Source organism: Austrofundulus limnaeus, unplaced genomic scaffold, assembly GCF_001266775.1.
Source record: "Austrofundulus limnaeus strain Quisiro unplaced genomic scaffold, Austrofundulus_limnaeus-1.0 Scaffold130, whole genome shotgun sequence".
NCBI lineage: Eukaryota > Metazoa > Chordata > Actinopteri > Cyprinodontiformes > Rivulidae > Austrofundulus > Austrofundulus limnaeus.
This window is the reverse complement of record NW_013952532.1, coordinates 1-6,057: the sequence shown is the minus strand read 5'-3', so window position 1 is coordinate 6,057 and position 6,057 is coordinate 1. Positions and strand designations below refer to the sequence as shown.

At 34.4% G+C, this 6,057-nt stretch overlaps 1 protein-coding gene across 1 annotated transcript in view; it reads right to left on the bottom strand.

Annotated features, from left to right (window-relative positions):
- Nucleotides 1–5,978, bottom strand: part of LOC106522476 (protein phosphatase 1 regulatory subunit 29) — a 54,774-nt gene extending 48,796 nt beyond the window's left edge. The window contains exon 1 of the mRNA XM_014015495.1: nucleotides 5,927–5,978. The gene's annotated coding sequence lies outside the window, so the exon portion shown is untranslated. The remainder of the gene's footprint in view (nucleotides 1–5,926) is intronic.
- Between the last annotated feature and the right edge of the window lie 79 nt (nucleotides 5,979–6,057).

Sequence of the window (6,057 nt, the reverse complement as noted above, 5' to 3'; positions counted from 1 at the left end):
TTTTTATACAATGGCAACTGACATTTCTGCTTGATGCATGATTCTCCCTCATGGCCTCTTTTTTTTTTTTTTTTTTTTTTTCCCTTTTTGTTTTTTTTTTTTTTTTTTTTTTTTTTGCACCTTGTGGTTTTTTTTCTTTCTTTTCTTTATTTCAAATTCTTTTTTTTTCATAGCTGCTTTGAAAGGTCCAGCTCAGATTGTACTTTCTTTCTTCCATTTAGTTATCCTCTTGATGGGCTGAAGAAAACCTTTAGCCCTTTCTTGTCCAAAACCTCTTTGCTTCTGTTTTAATGTCAAATCCCATCACACTGTGCTCTCTCCCTTTATTTTTCTCTCTCTCTCTCACTCACTCTCTCATTAATCTATGCCCATGTTTTTTTATGCTACATCAAAAGAGCAGTCTCAGTAGTCTGATTGGGAGACATCTATATTACTCGATTTAGATCATAATTATACAATGCACAACAGTTTGGACTTCATGATAGTATTCAAAGGAGCTGTGCGAATGCACATGTCTAAAGCAGTTATTAGCACCACAGTTTATTCTACCATCATTTTTTGGACATTTTCTCAAAGTCTTTTAGAATAATAGCTTTTACAAAGATGTATATTTAAATACGTAAAATTGACCTTAAACAGCTTACATGCTCAATTTCAAGTTTACAGCCCTATGTGAAAACATTTTACCACCATCGACATGTTTACTCCATAAAGTTCACCAAATCCTCCAAGTGGTACCAGTGATGTGGAATAAATCTCCTGCCTAACTGTGTTAAAATACAGAGCTGCAAGGCAACTGCCAAGCATTTCTTTCCCTCCCATATCTTGTGCTGCTTATGGCAACCTTCTGGAACAAATAGGACTTGTTCCAAACTTCGGCACTGCATATCCACAGGGAGTACTGAAAAAGTAGGAATGGGAAGCTAGAAACACTAGAAACGATTGAGTAACCTGTGAAAACGAGTGTAACAAAGATGTATATGTTGTTTTGTGTCTTTAATTTGTTTAAAAATTGGCATAAATAATGGTAGTAATGATATTGTGGTTGGGAAAAATACCTGAACTTGTAACTCCAGTTTAGCTCTACCATATCCAAAAATAATGAATTGTGTTTAGTGTATTACTGTCAAACCATCTTTTTAATTACATTTAGTACTGTATTTATCCCATGTTCTAACAACTGGAAGTTACCTGAGAAAAGTACATTTGTACCAACAGTAAATTAAACACACTTCAAAGACTTAGATACGATACTTAAATCATTAATGTACCAAATAATAACTTAGGACCAAATACTGACCCCTGGGGGACACCACAAATAATGTCCAAACATGAGGAGCACTGAAAGTCCATCTTCACAAGCTGCTTCCTGTCTCTAAGGTAAGTGTACACTCAACTCAACACAATGCCCCTGGTATGGTAAATTTCTAGTTTTTTTTTTTTAATGTTGTGTTTTATGGTATCAAATGCTTTCTTAAGGTCTAGGAATATTCCAACTGTGTACTGTTTTTGGTCTATTAATGCCCCTTTTCCACTAGTGCCTCAATAGCATGATTCAGCTTGGCTCTGCACAATTACAATGGGTTTCCATTATCCRTGATTCATGGAACTGGCCCCCTTTTTAGTACCTCCTTTCTTGTGGTCATCTTTGTAATTGTGCCACTTAAGAAAACAGGTATAACGGAATCGGTAGCAGGTTCTTAAAAAGACAGAGGCCAATTTCAATATGTTTAGAAACACCTTGAAATTTATATATTATCTATTAAATCTAAATGTTATGTCATTCACTTTTTCAACATCTGGCAAGCGAATTACATGCAAAGGTGTAGCAAATTACTTTATCTCCTTATTTCCCTCCCTAGCTCATGCTTATCAACTCAGAAAGTAAAGCAGAAATTACGAAGGCCTGAGAATTAAAGCAGTAGAAGAAGATGGTATCAGATCTTATCTTCACAAATCTGAAGTTATTTGAGYTACCTTGTGTTGATGCCAACTATGTCACGTGGAAGAATGGTGATAGAGAAATTTAGATCAGCTGATAAAGTACTTTTACTTGGTGCTGGTGTGTTAGAAGTTAGGCGGTATCATCAACCTGACAACTTTAGAGGTGAAGCTGAGAAAATGGTGGTTAAGATCAGAAATGCTGTATGTTTTTTCTCTCTAATAGGTACATTAAAAACATGGACCCCAAAACTCCAATTTAAGCTCTACCTATAGTATACACATGTTTGTCATAATAAAAAAGCTTTTCATCTTTCACTGAGGACACTTTTTTTGTTGAAGACACATTTCTACTTTCAGAGTTTTTAATAAAAGCCCAAACAATTTAATGGATGAGATACTTTGTCTATGTGTCTTTAAGTGAATGATTTTCAGTAAAATACTGTCTTACGTTTGTCTTAGGCCAAATAAAAACCCACAGCTAAGCAATTAGGAAACAAAAATGACAAGTCTATTTTAGAAATATTGAGATTTTTTTTTTTATTTAAAATAATATTTCTTGGCAAATATTGTTGTGGTATTGTTTTGTACATATTGCATTAAAGAAACATCCTAAATAAATTGAAATGTGTATATATTTGCATTCAATGCTCTCTTTGTGCTATTAGTTGTTTTTTGTTTCATTTTTTTCATCTAATCCATTAGTTTGCACCAAAAAATATTTCTGCTTGCTTAGTTAGCGTACCTACTAACACAACTAAGGCTTACCAATTCTTGCAGTCACACATGCTGTACACCTCTAAAGATGTTTCTTAATACCAGCATGTCAGATCACAAATAGAAAAGATTTGGATTTCAACCTGACTGCTTTACAAAGTCTGGATAAAAAGTTTATAATCTTTAGCTGTATGCAAAATGAGGAAATGTGCATGGCAATTTGTAAATAATTTTGCAGTTTCTACATAGTAGATGACATTTCAAAGTACTTGCCCTATGGAAAAAAATGAATTATTTTTTTATAAGACAAAAACCGACACACTAGAATATTAAAAACAATATCACTGATGTAAAAAATCATGTAGAAAATGTTTAAAAATCTGGAGTAAAAATCACTACGTAAAGCCCTATTCTGACGGGATTAGTTTTACCTAGGGGACCCATACTATTTGCATTAATTACAGAGATGGTCTGTGTTGTTAATCCCGTGCAAACTCACCATGTCAGTATTTTGTAAGTATAAGTAAGAAATTCTCCGCAAATTACCTAGGCTACTACTGTATATTTCGCTGAACTACAAGGTCCTGTGATAATACTAATCCAATGCGAATAAGCATCTCTGTGATTTGGACAGTTTAATCAGGCGTATTTTTTTTTTTTTGTTTGTTTCCTGGATGCATTTTTATTTACTTTTGGTGAAGAATGGAGGTTGGATTGGAGTGCATTGAAAACCTTTTTTGTCCTGGGCTGGCAAAAACCCACCCAAAACTTGCAGCATAAAAAAAAACTAAAAAACTAAAAAAGGGGCTGAAGAACAGGAACAAAATCAGATGTAAATGGTGGCTCACTGTGATTATTATTATTTTTTTTCTGTTTGTAGCCTTCTGGCTGATGCTGAGCATTGAGCTGTGGCTGTAGCACAGAGCAGGCTTGCGTTTTGGGTACTTGCGCTGGGCACACGTACCCTCACCAGCGTTGTAGGCATGTATACTTGGTGCTTACGTTGTTCTAGTATTCTCCAAAAGGACATGTGCAGCAGAACACTTTTATAACTTATGAAATGTTGTAAATAGGAGAGCAAAAGCTTGATGAACAAACTGTTTAAATGATGTGTGGTGCATGCACCCTCGCAGTGATAAACACATCAACTAACCAAGCTTCAATTTCACATTCAGGAGATATCTGCAAATTTCAGAAAAATCTCAAGCGTCAATTATCCCATGTGAAAGTGCCAAATAAAAAACAGACGTTGGGGAGTAATTTATTTATTACATGGGGTCCCCAGATAACGCTTATCTCATGAATAGGGCTTAAAACATAACACATTAAAAGCATACAAAGAAAGCATGCTTAATTACTATAGGCTCACTTGTAACCTAACTCTTCAACTGAGCTTATTTTATTTAATTTTGTAATGTACAAAATAATCATTTGCACTTGTTCTCTCATCAYTGGGAAGGAAAACCTTGTTTGGACCATTACCATAATAATTTTAACATGAGAACTCCCCAAATTCTGGGGCAGGCAATTTGTTTAATTATATTTGGGCAATGAGTACTTGACCACAATAAAATTAACTGGGAGAGGACCACAAATCACATGGCAAAAGAAGAAAACAACATTTTAAGCACATACCAAAGAACAAAATTTGTTTCTTAATACATTAATTCATTCTACAGTATGTTTCTAAATTTATCAATATGTAGGTTAATAAAAAAATAAATAAAAACACAGGCCTGAATATCCATGGCAGAATGACTTTAGGTTAAACTCCTGCAGTTCAGAACATGATCGACAACGGATGCATCTCATTAGCATGGCCCAYTGGAGACCTGTGCTACTTCAAAACACCTCCAACCTGCTGAGGCTAATGCTGAGCCTGCTGGCGGCTATTAATAGAAACCAATCTGCAACAGTACCTAATGAGCACAATCCACTTCAAACCCACTGTCAACAGCCAGTCACAGTGTACGTGTAGTGTGCATGTGCCTGTGAGTGAGTACAGCTGACTATGCTGTTTTGATCACAAGTGTACTGAAAATAACTGGTGATGAGTGAGAGTGTATGTGTGTATGAAGCCTTTGTTGCTAAATATAGACAAAAGCAATTTTCCAAGTTTTCTCAGCAGGATGTTGGCAATGTGATCAAATATTGCCTTTTTTGTCTTTAGGTTTCAATGTATTTAACTTACTTATTTATATATGGCTTTTTATGTATTTTTCCTACAATGTGTGTGCTATGTATACTGACTTTTAGCCTGCATCACTTGCAGATATTTACATGAATTTGTAAATATGCATATATATAAATATACATACTGTATATGCATCCTTGTTTGCAGTAGTTCTATCAAAGTTTGTAATGTTGTAAACACAATGGAATTATTACTCATCTGTTCTTCATTTCAGATGTTTATATAAAAATAACATATCAACATTCCACAGGTGGAAGCTGTAATGATGACTTAAAACAGTTTAACATTGTTATCTAAAATTGCTAAAACAGTCTGCTTTTTTCTCCCACACTTCTTTTTAGGGTGGTTTGTGTCTGCCAGATCAGGAAATATGACACAGCAGAAAAAAACTGTGAGCCCAGGTGACAACACTGTCACCGCCTCAAAAGAAAAAAAAAAAAGACAGAGTTAAATGATTAACACATACCTTCAGAAATGCGACAGATATTTTCTACGTAGGTCATTAGTATGTATTAATCCTGTTGATATTTAAGGTATAATATTTTGTGCGACTCTTGCTTCTTTTATTGGGCATTGTTGTGCTTATTTCCCCAAAGACTAGCTGTCAATCAAAGCCTGACACTAATGTAGAGTTTGGCATTTTATTTATATCTTTGAAAATAAGATTTATTTGAAACATCTGTCACTCAGTGGTCATCATTGCTCACATTACCAATGATGCTTTCTTTCTTTAAAGTGTTTTCAGAACTGCTAATGTAGAAAGATGGCTCATATTAACCATTTATCAATAAATTCCACTTTGAACTAAGTTGTATTTTTCTGACACCAGCTTTCACTAATACAACACAATTATTGAGGAAAAACTGTTTAATAAGGCTACTACAGGTTAATCTTAAACTCAAATTATCAACAACCCTMATGTTGCTGTTTTAAACGTTTTCACATATCTGATGTTATGTTGTTTGTTGTAACGTGTCTGTAATGGAAGACAGCTTTTGAAATGTCCATGTGTGTACCACAGGTGTTTGACATACACATAAGAAGTCAATCTGACAAAACACTGTAAGTATTTACCTTGAATTTGATGCTGTCAGATCATCCACCACTTCTTAGCAATGGGAGTCTGCAATAAAAGGACAGAAAGTAAAAAATAAATAAATAAATAAAATAAAAAAGGCAGAATGACCCATCAATGTCACTCACTA